Below are 18,676 nucleotides of genomic sequence, written 5' to 3' on the forward strand. Positions count from 1 at the left end.
TCTATCCTCTCCACTTTCTTCTTCTTCTCCCCAAACAGCAGTGACCTGCAGACAGTTACTGTAAAGAAGACGCTGATTTATTAGGAGTCAGAAACAGACAGGTGTTCCTTAATGATTTCTCTCTTCCTCTCCCTCCTCCCCTCACAAACTCCACCAGTGGCTGTGGCCTTGGGCAACTCTTCACCTTTATTTTATCTCCTCTTCCTCACCCTCTTCTTACCCCTTCCTGCACTCCTCTCCCTGTCTCTCTTATTTCACTTTTGTCATCCATGTTTTTTTAATATCCACTCTCCCTTTCCCTCCCTTCCCTCTCTCTCAGCCACATTCATCTTCTGATTGTTATGATTGCTGTGCGTTCCTCTGCCATGGCCTGCAGGAAGAGTGAGTTAGTACATGTCAGTGAGCACAGGTATGCACTGTGGACACCGGCTGGCTCATTCACCGGCTGCTGGAGCGAGGAAGGAGACGCTCGTCTGCACGGGCTGAACAACCGAAGCTCCAAATCAGCCACAAGGTAACGATACAGCAATCGTCACACTGCAACACTGCAAGTAGAATACCCGAAAATATATTTAAAACCAATTTATTTTACATTTTTATTTGCATTTCTGAAGATGCTGATTCATTTCTGAGGTCTTGAGTATGATGCAGATGTACTGTAGAGCTGATTGATCTGTCTGTAATCATAAATGAATAAGAACATGTTTACAATATTGATATACTGAACATCACAATATACAGAACGTGCAAAATCACATGCAAGAATCAAACTGATGCAACTGTTTCCTTTAAGTCAGTAAATCCTGCAGAACCTTATGTGATCATTTCAACAAATACAATTCCTCTAAATGCTGATAATCAATTTTCTTTCCCTGTGCAGATTTTATATTGAAAATTAGCAACAAAACAAAAAAACAACCTCAGTTTACAAATGTGAATATTTTAACTCTATTAATAACCTCTTAAACCTCACTGAACCCAGAGATGATTTTTTTCTTAGTTGTACCAGAGATCCCAGACTGTCTATGTCTAGTTAAATTAAAGAATATGCATGAAATTTGTTTGAAGTTCTGCAAAAGAAAGATTATTTCCAGTTGATGGTGAGGCCACAAATCTTATATCTTACATTAAGGTTGTGGTTCTACTTTTTTTTTTTTTCTTTAACCAAGCGAAAATACACATTACTGACATATAATCATCTTATAAAGTGGGTAAAGGTCTCAGTAAGTCATCACCTATTTAGAATGCCTGACATTACCAGACCAAATTACAAATGCAAAATAGTTTGGAACCTCATTTTTAGTCTAAGGGGCATTTTATCAATGCTGAGCAGCCAGTGACCAAGTCTGTCCTGTGCAGACGACCAATCAAAGCACATTAGGGCAGGATGTGGTGCAAGGGAAAAAGATAACATCTAAGCAACAAAAAAATGTAAACAGGCTACAGTGAAAAGAGATGAGTTGGTTTATTATGAGTTGGTGTGTTCAACTTTTGTTAAATCCTGACATAAATACAGCAAACACATTTTTCTTCTCAAGAAAAGCTTTAATTTTTTTTCTTCAAAACTTACACGATATCAGCTTCAACAGAAAGTTCCACGTCGGCTGCAGCTATCTCAGTTGTTTTTTGAAAATGCCGTAACGCCACCCCTCTCTATGGTCTTCGTCTCAAACCCACCCCATATTAAATAAACGTGTGATTGGCCCAGCAGGTCTCAGGCTGCTGGCTGTCTGTCCAAAGCGAAGGAGGACCAGATGTATGTGCCAGAGCTATTAAAACATGAGCTGACAGATTTGTCTGGTTCTCATGCAGAAAACTATTCAGAGCATTTCTGCGGAAAACTGCTGAATAAGCTAAAGGAAGCAATTTGCAGGCCAAAAAAGCCAAGACAGAAAGCTAAAAGAAGCTAAAATGGGTGATAGTCAGGATCATCTCATAGTTTGGGGCCATCACTGCAAGCGACACCTTTCATGTTACACAGTGATTTCATACACTGTTGCTACAAGATAATTATTAGGGCAGCTTTAAATTTACTGCGGAAACAAAGGGGGGAAATGTATGTTAGTGGTTGAAATAGCTGTGTTAAGCAAATGTGCCCCATGTTTTTTATTCATAACTTTATTGTTCATTTTATCCAACCAAAAATATTTTAAATTGCCAATACTGAAATCAGTGTTGCCACTTAAAAACATTTTCTGTGAAAATATTGATACAAAAAGAGCATCACAGGTAGCTCTCAAACCTTTAGTGACCTATTTTCCTCTAACAAAAATGGGGACAATTAGACGTCCACCAGTGTCCCGAGGTAACCTACCCCCACCAGCACCACCACCGCCGCCATTCTTTTCATGTTTGATTAGTGAACATAGTTGATACAGCAGCAAGCAGGCAGCACTGAGAGAGATGAGGGAGCTCAAGCATGCTGTGGCAGCTTTTTTCTATCACCAACTCACAGTTTGACATTTAGTTAAAGCTGCATGAAGGCACACACACATAAAACACACACAAACAAACACAAACACAGCCACAGGCATTTCTATGGATTGATCTGCACACACAGGGATGCACACACATGCACAAAGACTATGCAAATGTGCACTGTTGCATGTTTGTCCCTGTGCTTGTTGTGAATGCATACCTCACACATGCACATGAACACACAATGCATATGCTTCTGCTGATAAAGTGCACGTGCACACTGTACACACACTTCCACCGAGGAGCAACCTTTTTCTACCCAAGTGTGTCTGCTCCCTCCTCTCTGTGTCTCTTTCTGTCTCAGAGCAGGTGCTGAAATGAGACACTAAATAACTATTAGAGTTAGAGGAAGGGCGAGAGAGGGGGAGGAGAATGAGAGAAAATGAGAGAGCACTTCCCCAACAGTAGCACAGAGAGAGAGAGACAGAGAGAGCAAGGGAGGGAGGGAAAAGGAGCGAGAGGGAAAGGAGAGCAGAGGAGCTTAGAGAGGGGATCTGCATTGTAAGTAGCTCTGAGAGCAGCAAGTGGTGGCTGTTTTTCAACCTGTTTTTGTTTTTTGGAGGAGGCGGTGGACGAGAAGAAGGAGAAGGACCGGGCAGAGGAGCACAGATTTGAAAAAGTCTGAGCTGAGTTTCAAAACGGAAAAAGAAACTGAGGGAGGAGAAGAGGGGGAAGAGAAGCCGGGAGGAACACAAGGCAGCAATGGATAGCAGAGTGGCTCAGCCTGACCCTGGGATGGCATGGATTCACACACAGCTGCTGGCTGCCATCCAGCACACACACTAGGCAGCTAACACCAATGAGGTACAGTACTGGAAAAAAATGCAGCTCTTAAATGAACAAAGCAGAGAAATGCTTTCACACTCCACGCTCTTTTTTCTATAAGTTGGAGATTTTTCCTGAGTGGAAGTTGAGCTGTGTTATTTGTTGTGCTTTGTGCGGCAGTGCAGCTTGTCAGGTGCATTGCATTTATCTGACAGCATATATGCTGTGAAAACAAAGGCAGATACTGTTTATATGTGGGACACAGGAAACATCACGGGTGTGAGACGGGTTATCAGGACTCTGTTTGCCCCGAAATTTTTATCTCAACTAACAAAACCAGCTGTTTAAATAAACTACTCCAACATATGCACACGCATCACAGTGGAATACAGGACTAAAATGTCAGCCAAATATCCAGCACAAGTACATGCATAAATCCTGCCAGTGGGATTATTAGCTCCACTATTCATGTATTCTGTTGGAAGAAGTTGCTGCTTGCATCAATAATGTTTCCAGCAGCTCCCTAGGCAGTGCAGAGTGAGGTGAATGTGATGGTAACAGTGCAGCAGTGAGCTGTTGCAGAGCGGGGCAGGTAAGTGCATGTCTGGAGTATGTTGGATGAGGGGTTGTTAAAAACTGTACACGGCTGAAAACGTCTCTGTTCTCCTTTGTGGGACATTTTAGCATAAAACTTAATCACCTTTTATGCCTGTTGCTTCACGCAAAGACAGATCCGGGTACGAGGAGTTAACTGAGTACAGGGATCTGTGTGTGCTCTTCATTGTGTGAATGCATTTATGTGGATATGTGTTCCCAGAGGCAGAGCACAGTGGTTTGGGTTTTCTTTCCTACTCTTTCTGTGTTTGTTTACTCGTGGAGCCTCCAACCGGTTGTTTACACGGCTTCAAGAGGGATAAACAACAATGCAGTTATGAGATTCAGCCAGCTAGGTTATGCTTTTTAATTCTGGGGAAGCTTCTTTGCAGTATGGTAGTTGTGACATACATGTGAGACACGTTACCACCATCAAGACTTTTTCCAATTAGAAAGAGGGCGTACTGAGGTGATGGCTGCCTTTTCTGTCTGCCATCTGGATGACTCAGTGTATTGTCATGTGAGTTGACTGCTGCTGCTGCTGGTGTGTGTCTGTGTGTATGGATAGTCTGGAGGTATATATTTTGGCTGGAGCGCAAATAGATAGCTGTGGGTGTTGTAGATTATCTGATTTACTACGATACGTCTGGACTGGAACGCAGCACCTGCACACTGGGCAGACGTGTACCAGCACAAAGCATAAATCAGGACCTTGAACCGTTTTACTGCGTCTTTATTACAGGCTGGAGATCCCCTGTATGATGGCAGACATCTGATAATTTTTTGAATAGTCATCACATTGGGAAAAAAAAGAGACTTCGGATGAGTGATTTTCTTTTACCTGTGATTGAATTTTGAGCCCGTGAGCACGCTACTGTACATTTGAGTTCCACCTGCATGCCTGCTCATATCACACACAGATTTATAACTCAGCTCACCACAGGGCCCCTCCCGCTTCCCACTCCCCCCCCCACTCATATGTCTGGAGAGCACCTGCCCCATCACCTGCCACTCAGACAGTGGCTGTCTGAGCGTGGGGTTGCGTTCCAGGATGCCACACCTCACCCTCCTTCTACCCCCATACCTCCCTCACCTTGCATGCAAATGCTACCCGTGCTCCTCGTTTACATTCACGTGCGCACACAGACCCCGCTGCTAACCTGAACGTGACTCTACTCTGGCTTGTTTTTCTTTAAAAACTAGGCTAAAACCATTAGGCATCACTGACTGAAAGTAACCTGCACCTTAGTGACACAAATATTTTTTTGCAGGCCCTGTCACTTTCCCAGTTTTTTTGGCTTGTGGCCTAAATAGCAGCGGTCTTAATAGCCCATAATAGCAGCCCTTGCTCCTGCACGTGTACAGTTGAGTTGCTTTGTTTGTCTCCCGCCTCGGTTTAGTGGTCAATTTCAGAGGAATGAGCCTGCTGAGTCATCCAGGGAATGTGGAAAAGTGTCTCCGTGTGTCAGAGGGTCTCAACCGGGGGCTCAGTGCCTCCAAAGTGGGACATGAACTTGTCAGCAAACCTGGACTATAAAAGAGACCACCTACTGAGTTAAATCCTGTGCATTCACTTAATAATAATACAGTTATATGGTGGGTTTGATTTATACGTAGAAAAATTGATTTTCTAAGACAAACAAAGAGCTGTAGCTCCCAGCACAGTGCACAGGCTCTGTCATCTATTAGTTAATCTTCATGTCAGAGAGAATTTGGCCCATGCACGAAGGTTATAACAGACAGAAACTCAAGCCCAGAGGCAATATGTGCAGAGCACTGCACACGGCTGTGTTGCTGCACACCTGTCTAGCACTGTAGCCCTTGGGTTATTTCACATTGTGACTCGGCCAATAAGACGCTGTGTGTGTTTTACATTTGTACTTTTGCAAGATAATACTTTTTTGGCTCAGGAGGAGTTGCTTTTTCACTGAAATGTTGTTTTTTGTGTCTCTTTGCTCTTCAGAGAAAGAACCCACACGAACCAGGTGTTTGACAGCAGCAACTCTTCTTTTCTTTTTCAACGTCTTCAAGGGCGTTTCGCTCTCTTTCACTTCGCTCTCTTTAATCCTGATGACACTCCTGGTATTCAGAGTTTGGCTTTGAATAGTTTTATAGCTTTAGCTCTGGGATGAAGTGAAATGGTTTCTGGATGGTCAGCTCGTTAGGTGTGCTCCACTTTTACCCGAACACATTTCAAAACAACAGGCAGCCCGGTGGACGGCTTGTCCATACCTGTCCACATAATAAAAGCAAGAAGTAGGGTGGAGGAGGGGGAGCGAGGAGAAACTGCTGGTGCTCAGCTGGGAAAAAGAAAAAAAAAAGTGGAGCAGCGAGCTAGAAAACAGAGAGGAAGAGAGTACAAGTAAACACAGGAGCAGATGAATGCGAGAGATGCATCAGCAATTTGTTGTAAAGTAGGTCAGCCTCTTGAGAGCTCCGTGGCAAAGGATCAGATTGGAATCAAAGTGCTCTGATTGACAGTTTGAGTACAGCAAACCCAGCAGCCTCCTTTTCAGTGAATTCAAACCAGAAAAATAAAAACACCAATTGAAACCACAGCAGATACATGAATGGCACACTTGCTTTTAATGTTTCACAATTACTGCAAAGCTTCTAGTGCTGATATGACTGAACAACGGAAAATGAATCACCAGTGACTTTGGGAGTGGATTAAAGGATAAGGCTTGGCATTTTTCATTTACAACGACTAAAACTTTTAAAGGATAAGGATGGTGATATTCTTATTGTCACTAAGTCCCATAAAAAGACCAAAACCAACAATGAATTAGTCCGTCCCTCAATACTTTCCAACCTCCCCACCCTGTCTTTGGCTCTCAGTTTGAAATCCATTGGTTCCCACTGGAAATAGAGATCTTCAAACAGTGTTTCACAAGTAAAGTTACATTTTTGAAAAAGGCTAAATAGTTTCCTGAACATCCTGGGCATTTCTAGTTCTCAGCAAACTTTACATTGTATTTGTTGGGAACTATATTTAGTGGTGGATCAATCGACATTTGGTGCTGCATTGAGTCTTTATAGCAGGTCAGTATTTATGGGATTGACTGAAAATTGACTACAGTGTGTGTTCATGGTAATGAAGGAACATGTCACCCAATGCAACAGTGTGGCTCACTGATGTGTTTTCAGTCATTTTTTGGACAACAATGACATAGCTCTGTGGCTCAGACTGTTTGGTTTTTGTTCTTTTTATGGGGATGATTAAGCTTTAAATGCTTAAAGTGGAAAGGGACAACTTTCCAGGCCCAGCATTTTGAAGTGGTATCATTGTTGACGCTGCTGTCATAAAGACAACTGGATCACTTTCTTTTTAGCTCAGGGCCCAGTACCTAAATACAACACAGGACACACTGCATTTTGTTTTCCACATTTACTTTGGTTGTTTCACCAGCCACCATCTCTGCTACGTTCTTTGCAACTGCAAAGAACTTACATTGATACTCTTTGGTAACTTGCGCGTCAACTCTAACTGACAGTTGACGCGCTTTCTTTGTGCTATAAATCAAGCCTTCATTTTCCTGGAACATCGTACACGGCGGCAGACAGAATTGCATAGGGAAAGCGAAGCTTATCAGGATTGGTGTAATGATAGTTGATGAGGTGAGTGTGCTACTAGGTAGGAAGTGAGTATACTCTTTTATATATTCCAATGGGTTTTTGGCAGATAAGTAGGTACTCTGTAAACGGCCAGAAATATACCTGTTTATACTCTGAAATATTTTGGGTTTTTAGACTGTTGGTCAGACAAAAGAGGAAATTTGAAGACATCACCTACAGATATTGTGACAAGTACTATTTTCTGACATTTTAAAGACTAAAATTCATCAAAAACACATTTTAAATCTACAGATTAATAATAACCTTTTAGTTGCAGGCATTAAAGTGTAAGGATGGGGCTCTTTGACACATTGTATACTGGCTCTCCACTTTTATTCCATGGTGAGTTTTTGGAGAGATTGTTGCTAATACAGTAGCTGTATGAAACATAAAAAGGTTGTCGAGTTATTTTTCAAACTGCTTTTTTGATGATGGAGTCAAGAGGCTTTTGAACATACTGGATACTGGATTTAATTTTTCATATGTCCATGTAACCTGACAAAACATCCTAAATCAGCACTCCTTTACTTAGAATCTCATCGCATACAGAAAACCATGGTCTGTCAGAAGGTACTGATTATGAGATTTTCTGGATTTACTGCGCGTTGGATCCTTGGCCCTCCATCCACTCGGTAGCTTTTGCGACTTATGACAAAGCACCATAATTAGACCGGGTTATTTCCATAAGATTGTCAATAGCTCCTTTGTGTCTTTACTATCCTGTGTGCTGTGTGTCTCCTGTATGTCAGCTCATCTGTGACTGCAGTTGTTATGGTGGCAGAGTAAAGCCGGGGGAGGGGAGGTTAAAGGTCCAAAAGTCTTGCCGTTTACGTGTGAGATGGTGACCATTTTTTCAGGCTTTTAAATTAGAGATTGCTGTTTGTCTGTTTCAGTTAGCGGGAAGCCCGTCAGGTCAGACAGGGTCAGGAAAGGTCTCCCTATGTCTTGTCGCTTTCAATCAAAGACAGTTCAAGTCTCAGACACACACTCATATTCAGGTGCACCTTGTGTGTGTCATAGCTATGTGTGAGTGTAAGCCAGGTTGTCAGTGTGCATCTTCATAGTGTCTTGGAAAGTCGTGGGTAAGTTGCCTGAGGCTGTAGAGGCGGATTAGTAGGACCCACACCATGTGTAAACATTTGGGTACCCCTCCCACAACCACCCGCCTCCTCCGTAGCCTCTGGGGTGCTCACCTGTCTCAGTGGGTGGAGGCTACAAGTGGAATGAATACCAAGAAACTCCGTGACCTGGATTCACTCAGTCGCTCTCACACCACGTCTGATCTTCCCAAAAAACATGCAGTTTAGTGTGTCACCTTGACATCTGCTGCACGTCCTCTGATTGGAATTCGAATCTCGCTGAGGAGTTTGTTTTGATTGAGAGATTTAGATTAAGCCAATTAAAATACCAAGAAGACATACAGGTATTTTAGATGTACTTTCCAAATGTTGTGCAAATAAATTCTAGTTCTCATCAGCTGGGTCGACACAAATCACTTGGCAACTGACAATCATCTAATCGTAAGGCGAAACTTTACCATTGATAATATGCAAAGCCACATCATTTCTTGACAAGAAACCTGTCTACCTCAAACAAGCATAAAAACCTATTGCATAATGTCTGAATTTCATCAACAAGTTCCCAGTTGCCCTTAATTGTTTTTATGTCAACACGTCATAATTTGCATCAAAATAATTGGATGGTAAACTGGCACACATGACTGCGAAAAGATGTGGTGAAAATTTGAGGTTTGTATTTTGAAAAGCTACTTTAGAGCCACATCAGCCTGCAGCAACTCAAGATAACTACACAGCCTGCTCCTTCATTCAGTAAAATCAGGAGAATATTAACATATTTTCCATTGAAAAGTAGCACAAACACTAATGGCTTGACATTGCGCTTTTTATACTTTGTAATTCCAGTTTAAAAGTTGGGAAACATTACAAAACAAAACACACAATATAATTACTCATTCTTATTTCATTTATAACGCTACAACCATTTCATTGTATATCGTATATATTTCAGATTGTCTACTTTATTATTTTATTATTTATTTTATTTTATTGTCTACTTTAATATTTTATTTTATTTATTTCATTGTCTATTTTAGTATCTTATTTATATCTTCATCTTTATCTCTTGTTTCCATTCATGCTGTATTTCTATTACTACTTTGCACGGAGCATTGGAACAAAAACAATTTCCCCCCGGGGATTAATAAAGTATTCTGAATCTGAATCTGAATCTGAATTCTTCCTGTTGGCAAGTTAACAGAGTCTCATCACTTTGCCAGCGTTGATAGAAAATGTGACAAAAACACAGAGAGTCCATGAGGGTGCTTTTCCCAGCAGTGACGCTGAATGATGTCATGTCTTGTCCTAGCAGACAATGCTGGGCTCTTTAGTCTACTGCCTGGCAATTAGTGGTCTGATGTGACCGAGTTAAACTGCGATCTCACACACACACATGAGCCGGTCACACCACACTGTCAGGACACTCCAGTCTGTCTGACCAAACACACCGGGCTTACGCTCATGGAGAGAGGCTGTGTGTGGGGGAAGGGACAGACGCTGTGAAGTTTCCACAGTATGATCGGCGTTACATAAAATATAAGTAGGTTGGATATTCAGATTTTTTTGTAACACTGTAAACATTAAAATGGTCCTCCAATATGATTTTTTTGTGACCTCAATCTGTGACCAGTGACAACAACTTGGCAAGGTTCACAGTGTCCTTTAAATTGAACAAAATGTTTTTTCACTTCGCACATTTCACATGACGTCACGTTCATTTTTTGCTCTAACCGATCAGTAGCAAGTGCATACTGAAGCATTGCCTCTGTTGCATATTTCACAACAATCAAAAACATAAAGATTTTTAAGTTACTTGTTAATATTTACTTTTAACAACTTGTTCAGCTGTGTCAATCTCATCCATGCAGCTGACTTTGGCTCAAGAATATGACATCCCCACCTTCTTAATCCTGCATACAAAGGTCTGCTTTGCTTGGTCTGGAACCAAGTTACTTAAACTCAGTGGTGCGTAAAGTTCTTAAAATCTATAGTCAAGTAAAGTGAAAATTTGTGAAACCTACTCAGGTAAAAGTAAAGAAAGTGCCTAGTTAATAAATTCATCAAAGTAAAAGTTACTTTCTATTTTAATATTTTTTAGGGGTGTGTGCAAGATAATAAAAAAAGAACACTTGTTTATTAAACTTTTTTTAATGATGTAGAGCAGGTAGACTAATCAGACAACTCAGTAGTCTGAGATATGAATTATCTTCCACTGTCTCTCCATCTCTACCCCTCTCTTTCTTATTATAAAATCAACCTCCAGTGTGTGCAACTTACCTCAAGGTGCTTGCTGAGGTTAAAAGAGGAGTTTTTAAAAGGGTGATCTCAGTGTTTTTCAGTGGGCACAGCATGGACTCCATCATGTACTGTTGTCTTTTTTAGATTTTGGTAAAAAGTGTCATCAGATGTGGTCAGGGATTGTCGCTGGATGTTCTGAGTTTGCTCCGTCATCACATCATGGTCAAAAGACAGGTGGTGCTTCTTTTTCTTCTTCTAGGCAGCTGGTAACTTGGCATCAGCAGTAGAGGTGCCTCTCATGAACTGCCCCCCCACCCCCCCCCCCCCCCCACCCCCCCATGCTCAGTCCCTGCATTTAGAACAGACTGCCTGCAACAAAGGTATAAATGGCAAATGTAGTGAAGTAAAAAGGAGATTAATGGCTCAAAAATATACTTGAGTAAAGAAAAAAAGTACAGTTTGAAAAAGGAAAATGAAAGGTATACTTGTTCCTTAAAAAAACCTACTTTTTTACTCGTGTGTAAATAAGAGTTTTTAGACTTGACGGCCGATATGGGTTGAATCCAGGGTCACCTCGTAGCAACTTCCATGTTTGAGCAGTTGAAAAGTAGGAAGGGAGGCCGGAAATGTCTTGAGAGTCAAACGTTTGAGGTTTTTTTTTGTACCATATCACACAAAAGGATGGGAGGAGACTTTAACTAGTCTTTGTCCTGGCAAACTCTGACTTATTGTAATCTCATAAGCTTAGTTTCAGCTTGGTAAACATCCACTGACTTCAGCAAACTTCAGGAAGTTTGTTCCAGAAAGCAAAAGGTATCTTGTTGCAGTTCATGCAAACATCACAGGTTAATGGTTAAATCAACCATGCTACCAAATAGTTTTTTTTTTTTGTTTATTGTTTTTTTTTGCTCCGTGTCTGCAGTGAAAACACTTGTATCCACAGTTTTAGCATTCTTTAACGATAAGGCTGCTGACATTGGGCATTTTTTGCATTTCTCAATCTCCCTGTACTTTCTGACTTCACTACCCTCTCTGTAGTTTTGTTTTTAGAAAAAAAACTTAAGTTGGGCGCTGTAATTTTTAGCTAATGTAAGTGAAATTTATGTTGCATTTTTTGGGACTATTTTCAACTGCGGACTAACACACATTCGGTGCTTGCATGAGTCATTACAGCAGCAGGGTGGCATATAAAATTACTTTTTTTTTTTTTCTTTTTTTTTAAAGCAGACTGTACCAGGCCCATGGAAAAACGGCCTTAGACAACCACGACCTGATTACATGAAAGGTGTGCCAATCCTGGCTTCATCTTGTGATGTCATCTAGAAGAAGGTTCACGTTGATGTTGGTGTCTGTCCAACTTGAAGTGCTGTCAGACCAAAGAAAGTATCTCATTAACCCTGCAGGACCACACTGAGCAACATATCTATCTTCATACAATGATTTATATATCTCATAAATAAGCATTGTGTTAAACTTAGGAAACAATCACAATAATCCCAGGCTGGAGCTCTGCAGACCCGGACAACCGCCCCCGGAAACACGCCCCCGAGGCAACGTACCCATCACAGGAACTGAGCAGCTGCGGCTTTTCTTTTTCCTTCTTCAACAAACTTTATGTAAAAATTCTAATTTTGCATCAAAGCACTTACAACAGACATGCAAAACAGTCATGAGCCAGGAGGATTTTTTCCAGATAAATACATTAAAAAAAGGATGCAAATCAACAGTTTAAGCAGCACACGGAGTACACAATCACAAAACTCAAATACAACTAAAATACAAAAGCTAAATTCAAATCGCTAAATAATCACATTTTGCCAGAGTTCGACATTCTCACCTGAAGCCTGTGTGCTATCATACATAAAGCATTGAGCTATTACCGTCACCTTCTCATATCCTCCTTGATGACGTGTTTTATAGGGGCGTGTTTACAAGGGGGCGTGTTTTCCGTGTCTGCAAGGCTGCAGCTGGACCCTATTCAAGAATCATGGGACCTGACAAAGTGCCAGTGTGATATGATGTGACATGATGTACACACACACAACTTAAAATAACTTAATGTTGACCTTTGGTTTTACATGGGACACAAACAGTGGTGTCCTGGGTCAAAGTCCTGTGTTTGCTTGACCCGTCCAGCCCCCTGCCCCCCTGGTCCTACTCCCTATGAAGACTTTGTTGCTCTTTATACTCCATCACCCAACTTCCTCCTTTGCTTCCATCATATGAGGGAGGACAACTTACAGTGCATAGGTCATGTGATCACAGCCTTGATTGCGTGAGTTATGAATTACAGAGCATAACTTTTCTCAGGTAAAAGTACAAACAGTGAGTGAGAACAGCCTGCACCAAGCAAAACAAAGTAGATTGCTGTTTTCAGGCTAAATAATCTCATCAGGTAGATGAGAGTTTGTTGAGATGTTTATCGACTGTAAAACCACATCCACACACAAAGTATTAGTTGATGACTCTTATAAACCAGGTGCAGAAATCTTCCAGAGTTCCGCTTTAAATCAGCGTTACCCTCACACTCCCAAACATAAGAAAAGTAAACAGTGCAGAAGTGCATTTCTTCACCTCCATGAACCACAAACAGCTTCAACAGTGAATCCATTTGTTTTAACACTCATCTCCCCCCTGGCAAACGTCAAACAAACTTTAATTATGCGATTACACAACATTTGGCCGTGTCGTGAAGCTGAATCAGCAGTGGATTTATGCACATATTCATGTGATATACTCCATTAAAGGATTATTCTGAGACCTTCAAGATGAAAAATATCACAATTAAAAATGCTCCTCGTATGGCTGCTGGCATTAAAGGCATGCCAGAGCGCCATTCATTAACTGCTGCACGCAGACATGGCGTCTTAGAGCAGCCTAGTGAAATTACAGGGAGAGACACTCGCAGCAAAGTCCATAACAGTCACAAATAACACCCTGCTGTGACAAGGGAAATTACACGTCTTTGGAATTGAAATTTTAATGGCGTGATATAATTGTATCAGTGCGAGGAATGTGCCGCACATGTAATCGGATGCTTTCATGTGTTGATAAATGTGGTGGTGAGGCTTATTGTCAGTTTATGGGATCTTTGAGGTTCCCTGATCAAATGTACAGATAGCTAATTTTCTGCAAAGAGTATGTTGATTTATGATGACTTGGCTGTTGGCGGAGGATTAAGTGAACATTTGTTCATTAGGATGGTATTGAAAGATAAGATGATTATGGATCTGAGAGACAGGGTTTCTAAACAATACACTAAAGACTAGGAAATGAATAATATTTAATCTGATATAACAGCCTGCAGATAGAGGTGAGTGGAGTTTGGTTAATGCTGTACATGTAGAGCAGGATTACAGTATAACCAGCCCGTAATCACATCCAGACACCAATGAGCTTGTGTCATTATGCAGCAGTGGTCTGGATGTGTTTATATGGCTCAGTGGCTGCACTATATGAGTGGATCAGTATAAGCAGTTCCCACACCCTCTCAGGTGTCCTGTGCTCAGGGCAGCCTGGCCCAGGCACACAGATAAAGGCTGCCTTTGTCTGCAGCGGGGAACAGGTAACCATTTGTGCCTGCACTACTGTGTGTGTGTGTGTGTGTGTGTGTGTGTGTGCAGGAGAGAAACAGAGAGAGATAGGATTGACTCTGCTGCCTGCCGTTGCCACAAGAGCAGGTGTGGCTTTTCAGCAGCCTCATATTCTCAGCATACAGCACATGTGCGCTGGATAGAAAGGAAGGTAAACTATTATTTCCAGTCTGTGATTCTCCAGGCAAACAAACACCATTATAAACAAAGTTATACTTTCTGGAAAAGCATTCATTTATGCCTTTATCCTCTTCAGGGACACTCCTATATTCATGTAAATTACAGGTGTACAATTTAATGTGATACCACCTACTGTAATGTAAATATTTCATAAAGATTTACAGTGTGTCTGTATGATAATATGATGATAATTACACTCTAGATAACATATAAAAATGCATTACTGGAGGGTATCATTTATCCATAACAAAGAGCCTGCAGTGTGTGTGCATGTGTGTGGCTGTAATCAAACAGATAAAGGAGATTAAAATAAGTTAACAATTAACATTCACACACTGTGACCTTCTCTGTGCCCCACATAGCACACTGTACAGCACTGATACTCAACGTACGGCCTGCACGCCAGATTCGGCCCGTGATAGGGTGCCAGATGGCCCGCCTACCATTTTCTATTTTACAATGAAAACAAATTAAGTCACAACATGACTTTTTCTTGCTTTTTTTTGTACTTTGAATGTGAATAAGGTGCCAGAGTGCATAAATATGCATCAAAAAAGAGCTGGTTTATCAAGAAAAGTGCCAGGAGAGCATTCCCTGGACCCTCTGACAGAGGTCTGGGCCAAATGCCAGAAACATTGTGCGTATACCTGACCTGTCCTGACCTGGCCGCTGCAGCTGGATTTACTTATTGGCAAAGATGAGTGAGGACAGCACACGTCAAAGGTTGAAAACAGGCGATTCATTTATTATTTACTGAAAAAAAGTTAATGTTTGTTGATTAACTGGCTCCTGGCCTCCTGTCGTTTTGCAAATTTGGCCCTCTGCAAAGCAAGTTGAGTATCCCTGCTGTACAGGATACTAATTCTGAGTTTTAAGATTACACAGCAGGAAAAACAACCAGCGGAAATGTGCTTAAAAATGCCAATGTGCAGGACGAAGTCCCTTGATTTTTTTTAGGCGTAATTTTGTTGCTGGATGGTCCCATAATGCAACACACAAAGAAAATGAGGGAAGTGTTCATGGAGGGGAAAGAAAATAAAAGCTATGTGACTGCTTTTGCTGCAGTTTCACTATATGTGAAGTGTTAAGTTTGAAATTGACATTAAATTAAATTCGCTGTTTTGTTAATACATGACTATCAGAACAAAATATGATAAAACAATTTCTGTCAAAACATTCTCAAGCCAACACGTACAAGAAGTTCAAAGCCAAAAAAAAAACCCAAATTGGATTGTGAATATCTATAAAATTATAACAAATCGTCAACTCGAGATATGACAAAAGCTCCCAAACAGCTGATGAGTGAACTTGTGGTGATAAAGTTTTATCAGCTGCTGTTTCCCAGGTCAAGACTGAACTCAATCTCTGCTGTATTGTATGACACTGGGACACAGTAACTAGGCCTACTCTTCTCAACTAATGTAACTAAGCTAACTTACTGCTAGGTAAATGCTATCTAACCTACTAAAATATTCTGATGGAGCTGATGTATTAAGTAGCTGACAAAAAGTTATATTAGTTTCACAGCAGTCGAGGTGAGTAGCCATTTTAATTTTCCAGGTTTTAAAAGTTATTTTAATGTTGATCAAAATACTTTAAAAACATAATTCTCATTTAGTTTTGATTTAGGAGGGCTATGGAATTGACATGCTATAGTTGAGACACATTCGATAGCAATGTTATTTAATGATATTATGAAAAAAACATAAATCTTACCAGTACTTGAGCAGCATTCCCGCCTTTTTGGAAACCAGGAAGTGAGACAGGAAACCATAGGATATAGCGAACACCTTTTATGCCTGATGAAATGTGTTTTTGGAGAACTCTGACAGAGTTGACAAAAACCTGGGACACATATTTAAAGGGCCAACATTTTCACACACAAAAAAAATATTTTTAAAACAAAGGATTATAGCGGTGCATTTTTACACTGATGTTATGCACTGATTAGATTTTTAGATTTACTTTTTTATTGTCTGAAGTTGTGTATTTTTGTCTGGGACGAGGGTGCTCAGGGTAGGTTTAGAAGTTAAATAATGAAAGCAGATCAAATAATTCATAATCATATTTATTTCATTCTCGAGTTTATACTTTTTGCCTTTTGCCACAGAATAGTCTGGTGAACTGTCCATAGGCACCAAAGAGTAACCTCTTCTACTTTAAATGATAGAGTGATGGTTATGTGACTGCTGTGGGTCTTCGTGTGTGAGTGTGCTGTGTCCCTTCTGAACAGAAAGAAAAAAGAGAAACACATGTCTCAACTGACATGCAGACAGGAAATCAGCTCTGAACGTAGTTATTGTGGCTTTGCTAACAAGGCTAATTGATAGGCTAAATGCTACAGTAAATACTGCTTCAAGAAAACACAAATGTTAAAGACACATAACCTTAAACTCTTTAAGACTCTCTACTTTTTTGTTTTTTTGCTGCCGCCATTGAAATGTTAAGTTTGTTTGCACGTCACACCATATGTATATATGTCCCCTGGTCACTACTGCTTCTAGTGCTTTAAAAAATTGGACGTCTTTTGCCAATCTCGTTTCATTGTTTTTTTTGTATTTTGGAAAGCCTCTTGGCTAATTCTGTCATTTTTATACCATGGGTATTTATTAATTTGCAATGTCCCTTCTTAAATAAACCAATCTGAACTGAACTGGGAGCAGGCATGTTATAGCTGCTTTGTCTGAAATATTAATTTACAACATTATCACTGAAATGTAATCACTTCTTTTGGTTATAAGGTGTTGCTTTTTTACAGTACTTTGAACATAAAGTAACAAATAATGCAGACCCATGAATTTGAAAAATGTGACTAAGTAAAAAATGTCAAACCTCTGAATCCCTCTGTGCTTCCAGTTCATATCAGGCTGTGTGTGCTGTAGGTTTGCACCAGTTTCTTTTACCTGGTGTTTAAGTCAGAAGTGGAGGATTACCTGTTCAGGAAGCAGGAGGGGAGGAAGAGACACAGCTCCATGAGTGTGTGTTTTAAGAGCCTGTCAGGAGAGCTAACTTTATGACCCGCTGCTGCAGGGTTTACACAGACGCTCACTGTGAATATTCAATCAGGAAAGGTGCCTGCCAGCTAACGTGAGCTGACAGGAAGGGAAACCAGCCGCTAGGCTGATAGATGAGTATAGATCTCAGGTGAAAGGTGAGAGTGCTGAAGCTGCGTCCTCTTCCTCTGTCTGTCTTGTCTGTTGTGGTATTCTGTCTGGAGCTGGTGTGTGTGTGTGTGTGTGTGTGTGTGTGTGTGTGTGTGTGTGTGTGTGTGTCTAGATGTTAAGTACAGGGGCTGAATGGTGTGTGTAGAGAGGTCTTTAATTAGAGCAGGAAGACACGGCTCAGGAGACGCACTACACTAGCTTTAAGTGTGTGTGTGTGAGTGTGTCCATGCAAGTACATGTGTGTGTGTGTGTGTGAGTGTCTGTAACATCCTGCACGCGTCAATAGTGTCAGGGTCCATCTTGCTAATTCCACAAGTGTCTGCTCGGTGTGTGTGTGCGTTTGAACGTCTTAAATTAGTTTGCATGACTCCCCAAAATGTCAAGCAGGGATTTTATTCCTCCACTGACTCCATCAATTAAACATCCACAGACTGTCTGAAAAGTTGATAAAACATTCTGTTCTTTATAACTGAATTTACTGTGGAACACTGAGTCGAGTCGGTGGAATCCTCTGGCGACACTGAGCCAAGTTGCTAACAGTGAATTGCGTCCAGTCAGCCATATTTGGTTGCTGGATAAGTGGTTTGTTGCTGCCCTGGTAAACTGGACTAACAGGCCAGTTTATTTTTTAGGAAACATTCCAGTTCTTTCTCCCCTCTGCTCCTCTGTATGCTTTATTTATTTCAGTTGGCTAATCATCTCAAAATATTTTGTCCAAACTTATTATAGATAACAAGAAAACGGCATTAATCTGTTATAATATTTATTTGTTACATTACTTACAAATAATGCTATTTTCTTTATTGCAGATGTTACAGAACAGAAATTGTACTGTACCCATATTCTTTTTTTTTGTAGGTAAGAGCCCACACCTTCTCCAGTAGACTTTTAAAACATTAAAAACATGTCCACCACCGACCTGTATAATGTCAATCCATTTTAACGGAATTCTGTGTAATGGATTTTCTGGTCA

At 40.8% G+C, this 18,676-nt stretch overlaps 1 protein-coding gene across 1 annotated transcript in view; it reads left to right on the forward strand.

Annotated features, from left to right (window-relative positions):
• The first annotated feature begins 23 nt into the window (after window positions 1-23).
• The window catches only part of arhgef19 (Rho guanine nucleotide exchange factor (GEF) 19), a 35,062-nt gene continuing 16,409 nt past the window's right edge, over window positions 24-18,676 (forward strand). The window contains exons 1-2 of the mRNA XM_033628233.2: window positions 24-514; window positions 3,041-3,282. The gene's annotated coding sequence lies outside the window, so the exon portion shown is untranslated. The remainder of the gene's footprint in view (window positions 515-3,040; window positions 3,283-18,676) is intronic.

The sequence above is a fragment of the Epinephelus lanceolatus genome, chromosome 8 (genome assembly GCF_041903045.1).
Source record: "Epinephelus lanceolatus isolate andai-2023 chromosome 8, ASM4190304v1, whole genome shotgun sequence".
Taxonomy (NCBI): domain Eukaryota; kingdom Metazoa; phylum Chordata; class Actinopteri; order Perciformes; family Serranidae; genus Epinephelus; species Epinephelus lanceolatus.